This window comes from Salmo salar, unplaced genomic scaffold, assembly GCF_905237065.1.
Source record: "Salmo salar unplaced genomic scaffold, Ssal_v3.1, whole genome shotgun sequence".
Lineage (NCBI taxonomy): Eukaryota > Metazoa > Chordata > Actinopteri > Salmoniformes > Salmonidae > Salmo > Salmo salar.
In genome coordinates, this window is record NW_025548103.1 from 1 (window position 1) to 12,500 (window position 12,500).

The 12,500-nt window shown below is 41.9% G+C and overlaps 1 pseudogene; it reads left to right on the forward strand.

Annotated features, from left to right (window-relative positions):
- The first annotated feature begins 528 nt into the window (after positions 1-528).
- Positions 529-12,500, forward strand: part of LOC123732661 (NLR family CARD domain-containing protein 3-like) — a 233,042-nt pseudogene continuing 221,070 nt past the window's right edge.

Genomic DNA, 12,500 nt, shown 5'->3' on the forward strand with positions numbered 1-12,500 from the left:
CCCATCTGAGCTCTGTTTGTCTGTCTGTCTGTCTGTCTGTCTGTCTGTCTGTCTGTCTGTCTGTCTGTCTGTCTGTCTGTCTGTCTGTCTGTCTGTCTGTCTGTCTGTCTGTCTGTCTGTCTGTCTGTCTGTCTGTCTGTCTGTCTGTGTGTCTTTCACTGTCTGTCTCTGTCTGTCTGTGTGTCTGTGTGTGTCTCTCTCTCTGTCTCTCTGGGTCTGTCTCTGTCTGTCTCTCTGTCGGTGTGTCTGTTTCTCTGTGTCTGTATGTCTCTGTGTCTGTCTCTGTCTGTCTGTCTGTCTGTCTGTCTGTCTGTCTGTCTGTCTGTCTGTCTGTCTGTCTGTCTGTCTGTCTGTCTGTCTGTCTGTCTGTCTGTCTGTCTGTCTGTCTGTCTGTCTGTCTGTCTGTCTGTCTGTCTCTGTATCTATCTCCGTCTGTCTGTCTGTCTGTCTGATCTCTTCTTATGTTTCCCATCTGAGATCAGAGTAGATGAGGGATGTAATGTTTGTCTCTGTTGTGTTGAAGACCAATCAAGCAGGAGAGACCAGCCTCCCCTGTTCCCAGCTGTGTGTCCATGAAGAGTGACTGGTCTATGAGTCTACCTATACACTTTAGAGAGGGAGACTTTTCTACTGAACAAAGGTAAGAAGAACTCATGGGTCATGGTCAGTGAGTTAAACAACACTGTCTCTAGTCATTTCTCCTCTCCCATTTTCACATTTCTTTTGGTTGTTTTCATAATCCATAGGCTAATACTTTTATCCATTTATATAGTCCTAAAACAATATTAAACAAACACAACATTCCCTCCCTGTGTGTGTGTGTGTGTGTGTGTGTGTGTGTGTGTGTGTGTGTGTGTGTGTGTGTGTGTGTGTGTGTGTGTGTGTGTGTGTGTGTGTGTGTGTGTGTGTGCTCTCCCTGGATGAGGAGATATAATCTCTATCCTGATTGCCTAGTAACTTTTACCTACATGTACATATTACCTCAACTACCTGGTACCCCTGCACATTGACTCAGTACTGGTACTCCTTATAGTCTCATTATTACCTCAACTACCTGGTACCCCTGCACATTGACTCAGTACTGGTACTCCTTATAGTCTCATTATTACCTCAACTACCTGGTACCCCTGCACATTGACTCAGTACTGGTACTCCTTATAGTCTCATTATTACCTCAACTACCTGGTACCCTTGCACATTGACTCAGTACTGGTACTCCTTATAGTCTCATTATTACCTCAACTACCTGGTACCCTTGCACATTGACTCAGTACTGGTACTCCTTATAGTCTCATTATTACCTCAACTACCTGGTACCCCTGCACATTGACTCAGTACTGGTACTCCTTATAGTCTCATTATTACCTCAACTACCTGGTACCCCTGCACATTGACTCAGTACTGGTACTCCTTATAGCCTCATTATTACCTCAACTACCTGGTACCCCTGCACATTGACTCAGTACTGGTAGTCCTTATAGTCTCATTATTACCTCAACTACCTGGTACCCCTGCACATTGACTCAGTACTGGTACTCCTTATAGTCTCATTATTACCTCAACTACCTGGTACCCCTGCACATTGACTCAGTACTGGTACTCCTTATAGTCTCATTATTACCTCAACTACCTGGTACCCCTGCACATTGACTCAGTACTGGTACTCCGTATAGTCTCATTATTACCTCAACTACCTGGTACCCCTGCACATTGACTCAGTACTGGTACTCCTTATAGTCTCATTATTACCTCAACTACCTCGTACCCCTGCATATTGACTCAGTACTGGTACTCCTTATAGTCTCATTATTACCTCAACTACCTGGTACCCCTGCACATTGACTCAGTACTGGTACTCCTTATAGTCTCATTATTAGCTCAACTACCTGGTACCCCTGCACATTGACTCAGTACTGGTACTCCTTATAGTCTCATTATTACCTCAACTACCTGGTACCCCTGCACATTGACTCAGTACTGGTACTCCGTATAGTCTCATTATTGTTTGTTTTATTGTGTTCTGTTTGACTGGTACTGTATATATGGACATACTATAAAGTATGTGCATCAATAGACTCTGAAGGATTCAAGTGGAACTGAGATGAAGTGAATCAGTATCTGTATGTGACAACTCAATATTAGGAGGGTGTTCTTAATGTTTTACATTTATTTTGTTTGTTGATGTTTGTTGATTAATGTAATGTCACATAATTCAATGCTTAATTAATATAATGGCACATATTTTAATGCTTTATGTCAGCATATATTTTAGTGCTTTATGTAATGTATTTTATCTATTGAAATATGGTTTTATATATTATATATATCGTAGTTTGATGGTGATTCATTATGTTTTCCAGATTCTCTAACCAAACTCTGAGATCAGTCTCTCCAGTACCCAGTCATCTGTCCATGAAGAGTGACTCCTCTATGGATCATCCTATACAGTTTAATAATGGATCAGGGACCTTTGACCCCAGGTAAGTTACTGGTCAGAATTGATGATATTACAATTGAAGAGGAGAACCTTCAAGATCTGAAACCAGCTGTGTTTTCTGTATCTGAGTATATACTGTAAAGCATCTGCTTATCATTTGTTGTTTATGTCATATATTTTTTATACAGTGAGTGTACAAAACATTATGAACACCTGCTTTTTCCATGACGTAGATTGACAAGGTGAATCCAGGTGAAAGCAATGATCCCTTATTGACGTCACTTGTTAAATCCACTTCAATCAGTGTAGATGAAGGGGAGGAGACAGGTTAAAGAAGGATTTTTAAGCCTTGAGACAATTGAGACATGGATTGTGTATGTGTGCCATTCAGAGGGAGAATGGGCAAGTCAATATATTTAAGTACCTTTGAATGGGGTTTTGTGGTAGGTCTCAGGCACACTGGTTTGTGAAGAATCTAAAATTCTAGTAATGGAGTTGTGGACATGTTATTCATTCCAGAGGCTACTACCACACTCAGACAGCACAGTATACTGTTCCCAGCTGTCTGTCTATGAACACAGTATACTGTTCCCAGCTGTCTGTCTGTCTATGAACACAGTATACTGTTCCCAGCTGTCTGTCTGTCTATGAACACAGTATACTGTTCCCAGCTGTCTGTCTGTCTATGAACACAGTATACTGTTCCTAGCTGTCTGTCTGTCTATGAACACAGTATACTGTTCCCAGCTGTCTGTCTGTCTATGAACACAGTATACTGTTCCCAGCTGTCTGTCTGTCTATGAACACAGTATACTGTTCCCAGCTGTCTGTCTGTCTATGAACACAGTATACTGTTCCCAGCTGTCTGTCTATGAACAGAGTATACTGTTCCTAGCTGTCTGTCTATGAACACAGTATACTGTTCCCATCTGTCTGTCTGTCTGTCTATGAACACAGTATACTGTTCCCAGCTGTCTGTCTATGAACACAGTATACTGATCCCAGCTGTCTGTCTATGAACAGTGACTTCTCCATGGATCGTCCTGTTAATTCCAGTGGTGGAAGATCAATCACCTTTGACCGAAGGTACATCACCACATATAGATATGTTGTTGTAATTTGTTGTAACTGAGTTTATTACGGCACCCTCTTATATCTCTGTAGTGGATGGTCTACTCTGTTAGAGGATCAGTATCTCTCTCTCCTTTATCTCTGTAGTGGATGGTCTACTCTGTTAGAGGATCAGTATCTCTCTCTCCTTTATCTCTGTAGTGGATGGTCTACTCTGTTAGAGGATCAGTATCTCTCGCTCCTTTATCTCTGTAGTGGATGGTCTACTCTGTTAGAGGACCAGTATCTCTCTCTCCTTTATCTCTGTAGTGGATGGTCTACTCTGTTAGAGGATCAGTATCTCTCTCTCCTTTATCTCTGTAGTGGATGGTCTACTCTGTTAGAGGATCAGTATCTCTCTCTCCTTTATCTCTGTAGTGGATGGTCTACTCTGTTAGAGGATCAGTATCTCTCTCTCCTTTATCTCTGTAGTGGATGGTCTACTCTGTTAGAGGACCAGTATCTCTCTCTCCTTTATCTCTGTAGTGGATGGTCTACTCTGTTAGAGGACCAGTATCTCTCTCTCTCTCCTTTATCTCTGTAGTGGATGGTCTACTCTGTTAGAGGATCAGTATCTCTCTCTCTCCTTTATCTCTGTAGTGGATGGTCTACTCTGTTAGAGGATCAGTATCTCTCTCTCCTTTATCTCTGTAGTGGATGGTCTACTCTGTTAGAGGATCAGTATCTCTCTCTCCTTTATCTCTGTAGTGGATGGTCTACTCTGTTAGAGGATCAGTATCTCTCTCTCCTTTATCTCTGTAGTGGATGGTCTACTCTGTTAGAGGATCAGTATCTCTCTCTCCTTTATCTCTGTAGTGGATGGTCTACTCTGTTAGAGGATCAGTATCTCCCTCTCCTTTATCTCTGTAGTGGATGGTCTACTCTGTTAGAGGATCAGTATCTCTCTCTCCTTTATCTCTGTAGTGGATGGTCTACTCTGTTAGAGGATCAGTATCTCTCCCTCCTTTATCTCTGTAGTGGATGGTCTACTCTGTTAGAGGATCAGTAGTAACATCTACAAGTCTCTCTCTCTCTCTCCTTTATCTCTGTAGTGGATGGTCTACTCTGCCAGAGGATCAGTATCTCTCCTTTATCTCTGTAGTGGATGGTCTACTCTATTAGAGTATCAGTATCTCTCTCTCCTTTATCTCTGTAGTGTATGGTCTACTCTGTTAGAGGATCAGTATCTCTCTCTCCTTTATCTCTGTAGTGGATGGTCTACTCTGCCAGAGGATCAGTATCTCTCCTTTATCTCTGTAGTGGATGGTCTACTCTGTTAGAGGATCAGTATCTCTCTCTCCTTTATCTCTGTATTGGATGGTCTACTCTGTTAGAGGATCAGTATCTCTCTCTCCTTTATCTCTGTAGTGGATGGTCTACTCTGTTAGAGGATCAGTATCTCTCCTTTATCTCTGTAGTGGATGGTCTACTCTGTTAGAGGATCAGTATCTCTCTCTCCTTTATCTCTGTAGTGGATGGTCTACTCTATTAGAGGATCAGTAGTAACATCTACAAGTCTCTCTCTCTCTCCTTTATCTCTGTAGTGGATGGTCTACTCTGTTAGAGGATCAGTATCTCTCTCTCCTTTATCTCTGTAGTGGATGGTCTACTCTGTTAGAGGATCATTATCTCTCTCTTCTTTATCTCTGTAGTGGATGGTCTACTCTGTTAGAGGATCAGTATCTCTCTCTCTCCTTTATCTCTGTAGTGGATGGTCTACTCTGTTAGAGGATCAGTATCTCTCTCTCCTTTATCTCTGTAGTGGATGGTCTACTCTGCCAGAGGATCAGTATCTCTCTCTCCTTTATCTCTGTAGTGGATGGTCTACTCTGTTAGAGGATCAGTATCTCTCTCTCCTTTATCTCTGTAGTGGATGGTCTACTCTGTTAGAGGATCAGTATCTCTCTCTCCTTTATCTCTGTAGTCGATGGTCTACTCTGTTAGAGGATCAGTATCTCTCCTTTATCTCTGTAGTGGATGGTCTACTCTGTTAGAGGATCAGTATCTCTCTCTCTCCTTTATCTCTGTAGTGGATGGTCTACTCTGTTAGAGGATCAGTATCTCTCTCTCCTTTATCTCTGTAGTGGATGGTCTACTCTGCCAGAGGATCAGTATCTCTCTCTCCTTTATCTCTGTAGTGGATGGTCTACTCTGCCGGAGGATGAGTCCAGGTGTGCAGTGTGTCAGCAGGTTCTGAGGGATCCGGTCTCTATCACCTGTGGACACAGGTTCTGCAGACAGTGCATCACCAGACACTGGGAGAAACCTGCTCCTTCAGGAGACTATGACTGTCCTCAGTGTAGAAAGAGATCCAGAACACTTCCTGTACTACAGCACCTGAGGGAACCCAATGATGCAAGAGGCTCTGAAAACAGTAAGAACACTTGCAGACCTGTGCTAAGTCAATACCTCAATATGATTTAAATGTAGTTAACTACAATAATATGAGATAATATAAGTTACTGTAGTTGTGGAGGCCCACATTTCATCCTGTCAATGACTGTGTCTGATACACATCCCTTTTACTCTTCCCTTGTAGTGGATGTCAGCCTGCAGAGAGCTATAGTAAACCATAAAGACAGTCTGAAAAGGAGGTATGAATGTGTGATAGAAGGTATGGAAACAGCAGGGAACCAAACTCCCCTCAACAGGATTTACACAGAGCTCTACATCACAGAAGGAGATAGTGAAGGTGTTAACAATGAACATGAGGTGTGGCATCTAGAGACAGCATCCAGGACACCAACCTCACATGACACAGCAATCCACTGCAATGACATCTTTAAACCCTTACCTGGCCAAGAGAGAAGCATCAGAACTGTGCTGACGAAGGGTATCGCTGGCATCGGAAAAACAGTCTCTGTGCAGAAGTTCATCCTAGACTGGGCTGAAGGGAAGGCAAACCAAGATGTGGAGATCATATTTGTGCTTCCTTTCCGGGAGCTGAACTTGATCAAAGATCTCCAGTACAGTCTTCTCAGACTTTTAAATGACTTCCACACAGAACTAGACATAGGCAATGCAAAGAAACTCACTGCCTGTAAAGCTATATTCATCTTTGATGGTTTGGATGAAAGCAGACTTCCATTGGATTTCCAGCACAATGAAAAGGTGTCTGATGTCACTCAGACATCATCTGTTGATGTTCTGCTGACAAACCTCATCAAGGGGAATCTGCTTCCCTCTGCTCTCCTATGGATAACCTCCCGACCAGCAGCAACCAATCAGATCCCCCCTGAGTGTGTTAACCAGGTGACAGAGGTACGAGGGTTCAATGACCCACAGAAGGAGGAGTACTTCAGGAAGAGATTCAGTGATGATGACCTGGCCAGCAGAATCATCTCACACATAAAGACATCAAGGAGCCTCCACATCATGTGCCACATGCCGGTGTTCTGTTGGATTTCTGCAATAGTCCTTGAACACATGTTGAGTACAGACAAGAGGAGAGAGATGCCCACGACTCTGACTGAGATGTCCATACACTTCCTGCTCATTCAGACCAGCCTGAAGAACCAGAAGTATCATGGAAGAGATGTGATGGATCAAGAGGAGCTCATGGAGTCAGATAAGGAAATTCTTCTGAAGCTGGGGAGGCTGGCGTTTGAAAATCTGGAGAAGGGTAATCTCATGTTCTATGAAGAAGACCTGAAAGAGTGTGGCCTTGATGTCAAAGAAGCCTCAGTGTACTCAGGAGTGTGCACACAAATCTTTAAAGAAGAGTCTGTGTTATTTCAGAGAGTGGTGTACTGCTTTGTTCATCTCAGCATTCAGGAGTTTCTCTCAGCTGTCTACATGTACCATTGTTACACAGCCAGGAACATGGATGCACTGAAGCCCTTCCTCAAGAGAAAGTCTAGAGGTGTGTCTGAAGAGCTAACCTTGCATGAGCTGCTGAAGAGTACCGTGGATAAAGCCTTGGAGAGTAAGAATGGACACCTGGACCTTTTTGTCCGCTTCCTTCATGGCATGTCACTGGTGTCCAATCAGAAACTCCTACGAGGTCTGGTGACACAGACAGAAAGCAGTCCGGAGAGCGTCCAGAAAACAATCCGGTCCCTTAAGGTGATGCAGAGGAAGAACATCTCCCCTGAGAGGTGCATCAATCTCTTCCACTGTCTGATAGAGATGAAAGACCATTCAGTACAGGAGGAAATCGAAGTGTACTTGAGGTCAGAAAAGAGATCCAAAAACCTCACACATGCTCAGTGTTCAGCACTGGCCTACATGCTGCAGATATCAGAGGAGGTTCTGGATGTGTTTAACCCAAAGGAATACAAGACATCAGAGGAGGGTCGTAGGAGACTGCTCCCAGCTGTGAGAGGCTGCAAGAAAGCTCTGTAAGTATCACTGTAAATATCGCACACCAAAATAAATTGTAGTTATAGCAGTATTTTCATTGGCTGACTGGCTCTGTAAGTAATCATGAGACTATCCCTCAGACCAAACTTTACTGAATGTAGGAACAACAGTATTTTCATTGGCTGACTAAACTTTCTATCAGCTGAAAACTCTTAAACTACAAAACAAACTGATCAGTAAAGTTGTAGCATTGAGCCATGAATGCACAGCCTGTACATTATTCGTGCACCATAACGGTGTAAGCTAGGAAAGCTGAGAATAACTTTTTAATACAACCTGTCTGTCATTGTATTTCTTCTGTGTTTGCAGACTAGCTGGCTGTAAACTCACAGACACATCCTGTGAAGTGTTGGCCTCAGTTCTCAGTTCAAACCCCTCACACCTGAGAGAGCTGGACCTGAGTAACAATGACCTGAAGGATTCAGGAGTGAAGCTGCTCTCTGCTGGACTGGAGGATCCACACTGCAGACTGGAGACTCTGAGGTCAGTATTATATATAGTGTGGACTGTATACTCAATACAATCTAAATCTGATACCTCACTGTCTGTCTTTTGACTGATACTGCTTTTAAACTGGTCTGGTCAGTCAACCCAAATATTTGTACAATACATGTTTCTCTCTACAAGCAATACTTCCATAATTTGTCATTTCTTATAATGATACATTCATTCATTTATAAATATATATGGCAGGTTTCAGGACACTGATTTATCTGAACATGTTGAACAAATATATATTTTCACCACCAAAGAATATCAGTGTGATTTTAATATGATTTGACTCTTTGCAGGCTGTCAGGCTGTCTAGTCACAGAGGAAGGCTGTGCTTCTCTGGTCTCAGCTCTGAAGTCAAACCCCTCACACCTGAGAGAGCTGGACCTGAGTAACAATGACCTGAAGGATTCAGGAGTGAAGCTGCTCTCTGCTGGACTGGGGAATCCCCACTGCAAACTGGAGACTCTGAGGTCAGTATTCCTGTAGTTGGTCAACAAGTGATAACTGTTCACCAGATCCACATGTGTTTACCAGACACACATAGTCCACACCATATGTGTTTGGACAGTGAAGCTTACAGTTTTAAATGTGGTGCTATGCTCCAGCATTTTGGATTTGAGATGTTTCATATCAGGTGACAGTACAGAATGTCACCTTTTATTTGAGGGTATTTTCATACATAGCTGTGTTACTGTTAAGAAAGGAAAGCACTTTATGTATTTAGTTCTCCCATTTGAAAAAGTTGTACATATTCGGACAAATTCACTTATATTGTATTAAAGTAGTCATAAGTTTAGTATTTAGTCCCATATTCCATGCCTGCAGTGATTACATCAAGCTTGTGATTCTACTAACTTGTTGAATTCATTTGCAGTTTGTTTTGGTTGTGTTTTGGATGATGTTTTTCCTAATAGAAACTGATTGGTGAATAATGTCCTGTCATTTTGGAGTCACTTCACTTGTATTGTCAGTAAGAATAGAAGATGTTTCTGAACACTTCTACATTCATGTGGATGCTACCATGATTATGAATAATCATGAATGAATCGTGAATAATGATAAATGAGAAAGTTACAGAGGCACAAAGATCAGACCCCCTCTGTTATTGGTGTTATTCTGTATACTTCTGGCCCTTCTTTGGACACTGTGTTAACTAACCTCCAGACGAGCTTCAATGCCATACAACTCTCCTTCCGTGGCCTCCAACTGCTCTTAAATACAAGTAAAACTAAATGCATGCTCTTCAACCGATCGCTGCCTGCACCTGCCCGCCTGTCCAGCATCACTACTCTGGACGGTTCTGACTTAGAATATGTGGACAACTACAAATACCTAGGTGTCTGGTTAGACTGTAAACTCTCCTTCCAGACTCACTATAAGCATCTCCAATCCAAAGTTAAATCTAGAATTGGCTTCCTATTTCACAACATAGCATCCTTCACTCATGCTGCCAAACATACCCTTATAAAACTGACCATCCTACCGATACTCGACTTCGGCGATGTCATTTACAAAATAGCCTCCAATACCCTACTCAATAAATTGGATGCAGTCTATCACAGTGCCATCCGTTTTGTCACCAAAGCCCCATATACAGTGGGGGAAAAAAGTATTTGATCCCCTGCTGATTTTGTACGTTTGCCCACTGACAAAGAAAGGATCAGTCTATAATTTTAATGGTTTATTTGAACAGTGAGAGACAGAATAACAACAAAAACATCCAGAAAAACGCATGTCAGAAATGTTATAAATTGATTTGCATTTTAATGAGGGAAATAAGTATTTGATCCCTCTGCAAAACATGACTTAGTACTTGGTGGCAAAACCCTGATCATTTCTTTGTAAGTGGGCAAACGTACAAAATCAGCAGAGGATCAAATACTTTTTTCCCCCCACTGTACTACCCACCACTGCGACCTGTACGCTCTCATTGTCTGGCCCTCGCTTCATACTCGTCGCCAAACCCACTGGCTCCAGGTCATCTACAAGACCCTGCTAGGTAAAGTCACCCCTTATCTCAGCTCGCTGGTCACCATAGCAGCACCCATCTGTAGCACGCGCTCCAGCAGGTATATCTCTCTGGTCACCTTCCAAAGCCAATTCCTCCTTCGGCCACCTCTTCTTCCAGTTCTCTGCTGCCAATGACTGGAACGAACTACAAAAATCTCTAAAACTGGAAACACTTATCTCCCTCACTAGCTTTAAGCACCAGCTGTCAGAGCAGCTCACAGATTACTGCACCTGTACATAGCCCATCTATAATTTAGCCCAACTACTTCTTCCCCTACTGTATTTATTTATTTAGCTCCTTTGCACCCCATTATTTCTACTTTGCACTTTCTTCCACTACATATCTACCATTCCAGTGTTTTACTTGCTATATTGTATTTACTTTGCCACCATGGCCTTTTTTTGCCTTTACCTCCCTTATTTGACTTAATTTGCTCACATTGTATATAGACTTATTTTTCTACTGTATTATTGACTGTATGTTTGTGTAATACCCTTGTTTGAACCAAGTATTGAGTTTATTTGTTATAATTAATTGGTATTATATTTAAAAGATGATTGAATTGCTCCTAAACTGTAATGTTGTTAATGCATTATGCTTTTTGAAGAAATATTTATTTAATGTATAAGTGAATAGTTTGTTTTACTTTGAAGTTTACGTTTTGACCAATAAGGTCGCTTGTTAAGTTGTGGCCAATGGGAGTTGACCTGGTTAACGGGAGGGAAAAGACGTTGATGAAAGGATGGACGTTTTACCTCAGGACGGTTGGTGAAGAAAAATTATAAAAGAAGACGACAGAACTACAACAAAACCCATAGCTACTAAGACATGAAGGGAAATACATGTTTTATTTTATAAAAGAGTTGTTATAATTTAGTTAAAACTTAGTAAAGACTGAATCTACCGTCTCGTCGTGGAGGTATTAGCCAGCTAGAGGTTAGCCTAGCATCGTGTGACACCGGGAGATAATTGCTTGGGAAGTTTAACGAGTTCGTGTTGCCATGGGGATATTGGTTACGGCTAAGGAGTACTGTCTGCATGGGTAGCTGTGCTGCCTTGGACTTGGTGAGGAAACCTGCATGGAACTGCCATACTTCGCTGAGGGAATATCTACCATGTAGTGAGTAACCACAATGTGAGGTGCTTATAAATAAATACATTGGTAATGGTGAGAGGTTAGCATGTTTTGTTGTAGCCTCTCTGTTATTGGTAATGGTGAGAGGTTAGCATGTTTTATTGTAGTCTCTGTTATTGGTAATGGTGAGAGGTTAGCATGTTTTGTTGTAGCCTCTGTTATTGGTAATGGTGAGAGGTTAGCATGTTTTGTTTTAGCCTCTGTTATTGGTAATGGTGAGGGGTTAGCATGTTTTGTTGTAGTCTCTGTTATTGGTAATGGTGAGAGGTTAGCATGTTTTGTTGTAGCCTCTGTTATTGGTAATGGTGAGAGGTTAGCATGTTTTGTTGTAGCCTCTGTTATTGGTAATGGTGAGAGGTTAGCATGTTTTGTTGTAGCCTCTGTTATTGGTAATGGTGAGAGGTTAGCATGTTTTGTTGTAGCCTCTTATTGTTAATGGTGAGAGGTTAGCATGTTTTGTTGTAGCCTCTTATTGGTAATGGTGAGAGGTTAGCACGTTTTGTTGTATCCTCTGTTATTGGTAATGGTGAGAGGTTAGCACGTTTTATTGTAGTCTCTGTTATTGGTAATGGTGAGAGGTTAGCATGTTTTGTTGTAGTCTCTGTTATTGGTAATGGTGAAAGGTTAGCATGTTTTGTTGTAGTCTCTGTTATTGGTAATGGTGAAAGGTTAGCATGTTTTGTTGTAGTCTCTGTTATTGGTAATGGTGAGAGGTTAGCATGTTTTGTTGTAGCCTCTGTTATTGGTAATGGTGAGAGGTTAGCATGTTTTGTTGTATCCTCTGTTATTGGTAATGGTGAGAGGTTAGCATGTTTTGTTGTATCCTCTGTTATTGGTAATGGTGAGAGGTTAGCATGTTTTGTTGTAGCCTCTGTTATTGGTAATGGTGAGAGGTTAGCATGTTTTGTTGTAGCCTCTGTTATTGGTAATGGTGAGAGGTTAGCATGTTT